Consider the following 10,182-nt stretch of genomic DNA (forward strand, 5'->3'; position numbering starts at 1 on the left):
CCCCAGAAGACACGTGTCAAATCCCAGCCCTCCCCTGCTCCTTCCTGCATGGCAATGGAGGAGCCAGCTGCAATTCTTTCTGCTTGAGAAGGAGCTGGCAATGCCAGCACAGTCCTGGTTCTTCACCCAGGACCGAGGAGCCTTCAGGCACCACTCATGTGTCACCTGCTCTGGTGAAGCATTGCTGCCTTTTCCAGTGGTGTGACACCTCCTGGATGGGAGCAGGGAGAAGGAAATGCTTCTCCCTCAGCTGACCACTCCAGCCTGATGATGTGTGCACATGCTTGGATGAGGTAAGGAGAACTTGGTTTTAGAAGTTCATCATCAGGAGATAATAGAGTACCTGTGCAGCACACTACCCCTGAGCTGCTGCAGCAGAGTTTTGTGACAAAAATGGTAGAAAGCAGGAGACTGTTCCTCATTCTCCTGTGGCTGAGTGCAAGCTCATCACTGCTGGCAGCCTCAGAAATAAATGCCTGTGGTACTAGACAGGAGGAAAAGAGGGTGAGACACTTGCAGTCCTCCAGAGGGTGAGTATGCACACAGCACCCAGGACAGCTGGATCACGTACTCTGCCACGTTAGCAAGAAGAGGAATAAAAGGAAGGTTTACTGCCTTATAATTTTTTGCTTTCCTTTATTGTTTTCTATGATTTTTCCTTTGAGAATAAGAACCAGTGTCTGATGAGTGTCTAAAGGAAATAGGCAGCAAGCACTTACGTGTCTTATCTACCTTAGAATAATGAGGCTGGAGCTGTTGTGTCTCCTCTGACATCTTCTATGTTTAATTGAGTGAGCCCTTTGTTTGCTGGTTTGTGAAGTTACCTTTGGGGGTGCTAATTCCACATCTGCATTGCACAGGGAATTATTTTAAACATCTTTACAGGCCTCTATGCTCACCTGGACAGTTTTCCTCATGTATGTGTACAACTGCTGGTTAATACTGGCTTTAAATTGAAGCAGGTTTCAAAAACCCACCATCATTTTGAAATCTTCTTTTTAAGGAGGAAAAAATCTCCAGAAACCAAACAAGCAAACAGTTATAGGTCACCTTTAAAATTACAGGGAGGATTTCAGAAAGTATCTGTTATTTCTACAGCCTTTTTTTGGTTTTTCCTCAGTGTCACATAGGATGGCTACACCCATGCTTCTCTTACATGTGAATAATAGAATGGTGGGTGCTCAGCTGCTCCTCTTGCAGGGCCCTGATAAGGTTTTACTGGAACATTCCCCCTCCTACCCCTTGCCATTTAAATTAGCTTCCCACTCCATAGAAAAAATATACCTTGTGTGATATGAATATGGAACCTGTGTAGTTAAATTTTTATTTCTACAAGCAATGACTGCTTGCTTCAGTGTTCACAGAAAGGGATTCTAAAAGAGGCCCAAGTGTAGCTGGAATGAATTAAGATTTGAATTTCAACAGACATTCATTGAAAGGCTTTTTCTTTAAAGGCATTGAGTTCTTCTGATGGCAAAGGATTCACCGAGCTCATGATTTGTAAAGGACTGTCTGGACTTTATTGCTAATTGTAAGTCACTGTGCAGGCTCACCAGTACAAGGAAAAATCAAGTCCCTACCCATAGATCTTCTCTTTGTATCCCCTTCCTCAGGGCTTGCCTTATGTCCAAACCCACAAACTCTAAACCAGAACAAATCAGCTCAAATTGCTCAGTAATAATCACCTGAGGCCCTGCCAGCCTCAGCCAGCTGGGAGGTGACAGCAAGCAACCTCATCTCATGAGATTTTCTTTTGTCCCAGGCTTGTCAGTCCTTTCATGACTCCATCAGAAACACCATCACCAGCCCAAAAACCTCTAAGGTGCCAAACTGGCTTTAGCCAATGACCATTTCCTCTGCAATTTTGTGGGGGCTGCTGATTGATGCTGATTTATCACATTTCCATACAGGTAACTAATATTCCCCACAAAAATGAGATTGCTTTAAAAAGAATCAATACTTCAAAGATAGGGCCTTTCATAGCCTGAAACTGGGAGGACTAATGCTGAAGGGAATTCAGGGAATTTCTGGGAAATAAGGAGATATGCATTAATGTGGTGTAGTTTTGCCTTGATTAATTTACGGAGATAGTGGGTTTTAATTGCAATAAGTTTTTGGTTTTGAATTGCAAGAAGTTTTTGGTTTTGTTGTTAAGGCTGTCCAGTATATCATTTAATATCATAGGTTATGATTCTAAAGGAGGAAAATTAACTTAAGACAGGATACAAGAGAGGATAATGTAAATAAATGTGTTTACATACATAAATACATTTATTTATAGATGTGAAGCTCTCAGGATATGCAGAATATTCACATACAAGCACATGTGTAGACATGTAAATCATTAATGGTGCATTTTTCACAAATCCACAGGGAAGCTCTCCTTTTTTCCTAGAAAGATAAACATTCTGCAGTGTTTTAAGAATACTTGAAGGATCACATGAGTTTTTCTAGAGAAGAGAGCTATCCTGTCTGTCAGATGGCAATATATAGCCTTCACAAACCAAATTGATTTGGCTTTTATTTGCCACTGTAGCAGCTGAACAAATATTCCTTGTACTTCTATGGCTGGTAGTCTAATTTCTTCCAACAGACCAGATCCATTGAGCCAGCAGGTCAGCGCAAAGCACTGTTTGTGACAGTTGTGCTATGAGTATGTTGCAAGTAAAAGCCAATAGTTTTTACTTTAAATTGCAGTGAAGGATTTGGGGATGCTCTACTGCCAGTACAGCATGTAAAACCTGACACTATTCTGCTTAGCAGCAGTTTAATTGTTACCTGAAAGGTAATTTTAAGAGGTAACAAAATACAGACTAAAAAGCTCCTCTTAAATAAAAACCCTCTGAAAAAGGAAACTCTGAGGAAAGATTAATGTCAGACAGAAAATTTAAAGCTGAATAAAAACCATTAAGGCAATGAATAAAATTAAGCTGTACTTGAAAAATTGATTAAGTCTAGCTAAGTAGCCAAAAGGGAGCTACCAAACGATCCCTACTGCCATAAACTATTAACTCTTACACTCAGGGCCCAACTCTCACTGTCTAAATTGGGTTTTTCTTTTCAGCCTGGAAGCTGGAAGGAGTTTAGTCCTCTTGCCTTCTCACTCTGCTCACCTTCCTTGTCTTCATCTGTAAGGCTGATTCTTGACTCCTGCTGGGAATTGCTTTCTGCAGCGTTTAACAGCAGAGGAGCTGGGGATGATGCATGTCTCCTGTGCCTCCCAAAGTGAAGGTGGGAGCAGAGAGCAGAAATGCACTTGGCACCACTCACTGCAGCCTTCCATCTTCTTGATTGCTCTGTACTTTCACTAAGATAGGAACTGAGGACAGGGGAAAAAAAAATAAATATAGCCCAGCCCCTCTTTCCACCACTTTGCTTGGGGGAAGGAAGAGGATTGTGTGCCATGGGACAGCAGACAGAGTTTGGAGGAGGAGCAATGTCACTTGTTATGAAATTACATTATGGTGCTTATCCTAGCTGCAACATTTTCTATAACCAGGTTTCCAAGGTACCAGGCTAATTTTATAAGCATAATATCTTTTCATGCTGTTCCATATAATATAGCATAAGAAATAGAGTTTATGGCAGATATTGTGCCTTAGCAGGGTGTGAGAGGCCAGTATGGTCATTGTCATTAATGTAACCAATTTTGGAGATCTTGCCAAAGCAAAGCAATTGGAATTAAGTGTTTTGAACACTGAGTGTGATCACTTAAGTGCAGGTGGCCCTTTGATTTAAACAGGAACATCTTTAGGTACTGATGGCAGATTAAGGATGTATTTTGACAAAGCAAGAGGAAAGAGAGGTAAGGAAAATAAGAAAACGTAGTAAAATAAGTCATAAAACAGATTTTCTCCATTGTGCTATTTCACTAAGAGTATTTTCCCCATGTTCCTCATGGCAAACTGAGTTTAAGTAAAAACATAGGTTTCAAGACCAAGAGAGGGGTGAGTACAGGGTATAGGGGAACATGACCCTGCACTGCCCCTTTGCAGGGTCTGTGGCAGATATTGGAAGTCAGCAGAGCCAGGAGGAGTAGGTTTTAGTAGTTTTTCCTAATTTCTGAACAGCAAGGAGTGCTCGCATGGGTTTGCGTGGCAGAGACTGTCTCACTGCTGAACAACTTGCTGAAGTTAAAATTTTAATGAAAATTGAAAGTTTAAGTGCCACTATTTTCCATATCATTTTTCCCCTAACATGATTTATTGACCACTTATACATGATACATTCTCCTGTCATGAGTAGCACTCTATATATTTATTTTCATGAATAATGGCTATCATTTTAATTGATAGTTTCAAACAGAGGAGTAGATTTATTTCTACAGTGAATGAAACTGCCCTCAATATAGAGCCTGTATAAATTATTTTACGTATTTCAGTTTTCCTCTTGCAACACAGTATGCTCCTAATCTTAACAGAAATCAATCAAATAAGATCTAATACATCACTGAACACCAGCTTCTCTAAAATATACTAGGACATTTTTCTATAATGCTTGTAAGATTTGTCTTAAGCAGCATTGCCAGGAGCTTTTGCCTTGGCTGTAAGATGTCTGTTTCATTCCCTGGTAGCTTATTTGTCAGCTTTTTTGGCACCCTACCTATACACTTATAACATAATTACTTTACTCAAGCACATCTCAATTATGCTACCCTTTTTCAGCTAAAAAAATTTAAATTCAACGATGTTAAAAATTAAATATTGATTCCAGCAGCGCAGGAGCTCTTGTGGGCAGGTGATGTATTATGCATTCACTTCTGAGTGTGACACCTAGAAGTCAAGTCTACAAAGGATTCTTACCTAAAGAGATCACAGTTCATGACTGAAATCCACATTACTTGCAAATGATCTCATTCTGATATAGAAGTCCAAGCCAACAAATGCTGTGTGCTCACAAATGCTCAAATCATATGCTGCTGAACTATTGAAGGAACAAGCCTGCATACATCCCTGTGTCTAGTAAAAAACACTGCAGCTTGCTGTGAATCATGTCAAAATAGAAATAAAATGTTGCAGAGCATGCACTGGCTGCCTTCTTTACAAACAAGCAAACAAAGCCCCAAACAAACAGAAATTCCTGAACAAACTGCTTTGCAAAGCATTGACCCAAATATCTTTGTAATATATCCAGTAACCAGTAATTTTAGAGAGCTGTCATTTATTCTTCAAAGTCAGGATCATTCCTAGAGTTCTATCTTCCTCTATAATAAGGATTTCCTTCTTGTAGCCTGACTAGAGTTTTCTAAGGCATTACTCCAATCCCTAAGTAAACATTTGCATAAGGGATTTTACCTCCATTCAGAAATCCCACATTCATGCACCAGTACTGGAAAGTTTTGACAGTGACATTTTAATATTTGTCAGTACTTTTTAAGAGATTGGGGATGGGAACACTGTCAGACATGATAAGTAAAGGGCAGAGGACAGAGTTTGTGAAGGCACTATAGATGAAGTGACACAAATGTGAGCACCCAAAAGTGAATTTCAAAATGCATCAATAGCTTTGGCAAAGACAGAGAGGTAGAAGCCACAGAAGAGGAAAATATGTTTGGGCAGGTGCCTTGCCTTCAGTAAGACACTTTACCACCTGTTACTTTAGTTAACTGTAATATAAATGGCATCACTTGGAGCCAGGTTCCACTTCCTATTTCTGTTCATAAAGCACTCTGTATTTTTTTTTCCTTTTAGTTGAGAGATGATGTTCTGTGGTAAAATATTAGTAACATAATGCATCAAGATGTTTTAATCATAAGAGGCATCGCTTACAGATCTGGCACTCATGCCAGATGCGCTGTATAATGGATGTACAGCAATTTAGCATTTACTGTACCTCATGTGTAATGTTGTCTTTGCTTTCACATACATTGCCCTAGCTGTGGTGTTTGAAAGAAAATGTAACTACAGGACTGTAGAGGAATTTGAATAGCTTTTATCTACATCTGCATTTTCTCCCTCTAAAACAAGCCATTTTCTTGAGAAAACAGAGGCATGATTGCTGGAAACCGTAGTTTTGTATTCTGTTATTTGAGCTATGAGATCAAAATAAGTTTTAATAAATTGCTGCATCGATACATTCAGCTGTTAAGCTAAAGCAAAGACATAAAAGTCGATCAAAGGATGCCACTCGCTGCAGGGAGGCAAGTAAAGCAGTAAAGAATTAAACCTAAAGCTACATAGCTCTTTTCCTTTGGAAGCAGCAAAGTAATTTGCATTATTCATTTCACCCTGGGAAGACAAAAAACCCCCCAAATCCAACAACATGAATAGATTGGAAGGACCAGATGGAATCTAGCTGGCAAACAAAGCAGAGGTAAAGTAAGCGAAGCAAAGAAAGCTAAATCAAATGTAACAAGGCTGCAAAAGGGGTCTAGAAATATCTAGAGAGAATAGAAGGAGACCACTGAAAAGTAACAAAGGGACCATGTAATTGAAGGCCTACAAGATGGATGGAAAAATGTTCAAAACTACTTTTTCTTAGTTTTCAGTATAAAGGAAAATGATGAAAGTGGAGAATATTATGTAGGAAGACAGAAAATATTACAAGCAGTGGGCCAGAATTGAGCTTAACTTGAACACAAGTTTTCTGCCTTCTTTCTTTTATTTTCTGCCTTTTTTCTTTTCTGCCTTCTTTCTCCTCGTGGGTCCCTTCCAACCCAACACGGTCTGTGATTCTGTGATATGTTGAATAATGCTTATATTGCAAGCACCACCCTCTTCAAAAGAAGGGAAAAAAGGGAAGTGCTGGGTGGTATAAAGATGAAATACAGAGTCACAAAGTGTAATGCAAGCACAGTGCTCTGAGAGCATCCTACTCTCTCTCTCACTAAAATAGTATGAAAAATGTACCAGAAATGAGTAGCTGTTCAAAATAAATTGTGTTTTTCCTCAGTTCAGGGGTGTTGTGATTGAAGTGGGAGACAGCCATTGTAGTGTACTGTATTTGCAGGGTGCCCTGATGAAGGCAGGAATGATGCATCTGACTCCATGTTCTCAGAAGGCTAATTCACTATTTTATGATACTATATTATATTAAAAAATACTATACTAAACTATAGTAAAGAATACAGAAAAGATACTTACTGAATGCTAAAAAGATAATAATGAAAACTTGTGACTCTTTCCAGAGTACTGACACAGCTTGGCCCTTATTGGCCAATGAGAGAAAACAACTCACACCAGAAACCAATAAAACAGCCACCTGTTGGATAAACAATCTCCAAACACATTGCACATGAGCAAAACAGAGGAGAAGCAACTGAGATAATTATTGTTTTCCTTTTTCTCTGAGGCTTCTCAGCTTCCCAGGAGAAAAATCCTGGGCGAAGGAATTTTTCAGAAAATGTGAACGCCACAGTAGCACGTGGTGTCTTCAACATACGTGCTGTGTCACAGAAGGTTTAGGTCAGATGATAGGAAAAATTCTTCACCCAGAGGGTGGTTGGGCACTGACACAGGCTCCCCAGGGCAGTGGTCACAGCACCAGCCTGACAGAGTTCAAGGAGCATTTGGAAAATGCCCTCAGGAACATTATGGGAATGCTGGGGGCTGTCCTGTGAAGGGCCAGGAGTTGGACTCAATGATCCTTGTAGGTCCCTTCCAACTCTGGATATTCTGTGATTCCAACACCCTGGCACCATTAAAACAACCCCAGAGGGCATGCTTCAGGATATTCATGAGGGCCAAACGAGGCACAGTCCATGCATTCATTTAGATCCTAGTCTGAAAATACTTAAAATTCATTTTTATTGAAGAGCCTAAGCATGTTGTGAAAGAGTATCTTAGAACAGTTATGTGGATGCAAACATCTTCACTCCCATACTCTTAGTTCTGTAAGAATTCCCCCTACCCCACCTTGTTATTTTGCTTTTAAACACTTGGTGTGATCCTATGCACCCAGATAAATGTGGTATTATGAAATCCAGGTAGAATCTGTTGCTAAAAAAGTTTCAGTGGGAAATGCCATTACTGTCCAATTGGCACAAAGAGGGGAGAATGTAAAATCTGCTAAAATAGAAGTCTTTTTACAGCATGATAACACTCCATTTTGGCATTTTTGACTCCATGGCATGTACCATTTTTAAATGACTTCTAAAATTGATTTATTTCCAATACAAGTAAACAGCATACAAAACTTAAATTCCAAACAAAATGTTTCTATTTTATTTTAAAAGAATGTTTGATTGACTCAAAGCATTCTTTTTCTAATATAATTTCATGGAAGATTTGTACATTTTGTGTTCTCATTTTAAGTTTGTAATGGGAAAAGAAAATCCATGTAATGCCATGAAATAAAAAGAAAAACACCTAGTACAGAACCCCACTGTGGTGTTTTTATGTGTCTATGGTACTGGGTAAAGAAATTAATTAAAAGCACAATGAAGCTGGCACTTCTGAGCATTAATGAGGAACTCTAACTGTTCCTGACAGGTCATAAAACTGACTCAGTGTCTGTGAGAGTGCATTTTCTGCCCCAGTTTTGGAACTGACCCTGAACCTGATTTCCTATGAATAGATAAAGGCTGCACATACACAGGCTGCTATTAAAATATGAAATTGATAAAAGTGAAACCTAAATAAAACATGTATTGATTTTGATGAGTTCATGAATAAAAATTGTAGGAAAATATGCAGGTAGTTTTAAAAATTTGTCATTTTTTTTAAGAAAGGCAATAAAATCCAGTTGGATTTCATGCATATACATGTCATAAAATTTCATCAATTGAATCCTGCAACAGGACAGCAGTTCTTCACAGGTTATGGGCCATCTCTTGATTTAAGTTCTTGTTAATTGAGAATGTCTATGCTCTTTAAGCAAATATTTCCAAGGCTTTCTTGCCTTCTCTGGTAAAAAAAACACGTAAGCTTTTTAATGTCAAACTCATGGTCATTAAAATTTTTTATACTATGGAGCCTGCTACTATGAAAAGTTTTATCCTTATTTACATTCCTGCAGACCAGGAGCAATTCATCTGGTATCCTTCTCTGTGTTAACCAAAATAATTCAGTCTAAAATAGATATTCTAGATCTTGGATAGTACTTGTGCCTTATTTTTCAGAACTCCTTCCAATATGTAAACAGTCTTTCTAAGAGGAAGATAAAGACTTTAAATGTGAGAAATGTAATTGGTTTCCAAAGGTAACAGTCTAAGGGATTAGTACTAGTCAATAAATGAGGAAGTGTTTATTTTAGAGATGCCAGACACATGGCTTTCAGAGGGCTGGTTGCAATTATATACTGTCAGAAGAAAAAAGGAAATTCAGTGTAATCTGCATTCTGATGTCCTCACAGAGAGTCTGATATGTAGCCCATGGTACCAAGTGGGACTCTTCCAATTGATTAGAACAGTTTTGGAGCAGGAGGTTTTATGTAAAGCTAGGGAATCAACTGAGGACTTTGCCAAGCTCTGGTGAAAACAGAATTGTGCATTCTGTTTTTCACTGCTTGTGAAAGCTCTGCAAACAGGCAGCAAAGAACGCTGAAAGGATTAAAAGATGTGGATGTAAGGCCCCCAAAACCTGCTTCACAAGCCTCTTGAAAGGGTTTATAGGTCCTCACCTAGGAGACAGAGAAGAAGAGAAAGAAGAGGAAAGTATACAAGAAGTCAAGTAGCAGACAATTGCTATTTCAATAATCATAAGTCTAGTTACAATAAAAATTTCACTCTATGCAAGTCATCACTCCCCACCCTGTGAGTCTCTAAAACTGCAGGCAAGTTGTGATGCAAAAGAGGATTTGGGGGAAGAATTCCTTAAATCAGTCTTTCAGCTGCAGTGACCAGAGTCCAACAAATTGTCTTGTGATTTCCTTCTTGTTTGCTGATGCAGTATTCTTCTTGGGTGAGGTCTTGCCTTTTACATTCTCCTTACTCATTTATGAATAACGTATCAAACATTAGACAATTTGATAAAACCGTTTTTGATACTTGCTGGGCTTGTAACACGAGCTCCAAAATAGCATGGCGAGTTCAATTTAAGTTCTTTATTACTTATTGATACTGCAAATGCATTGCACTCCTTGTCAAAAAATACAAACTCCAAGGATGGGCCAATTTTCAATAGTTAGGTTTCCTTGCCTTTTGGAGTCCATAATCTTACAGGTCCAGGTATTGTTACAACCCAAACAAATATACATGTCCTAAATGACCATCCTTATCCCTCCCACCAACGAGGTTTCAGGGGA

Source organism: Geospiza fortis, unplaced genomic scaffold (genome assembly GCF_000277835.1).
Source record: "Geospiza fortis unplaced genomic scaffold, GeoFor_1.0 scaffold119, whole genome shotgun sequence".
Lineage (NCBI taxonomy): Eukaryota > Metazoa > Chordata > Aves > Passeriformes > Thraupidae > Geospiza > Geospiza fortis.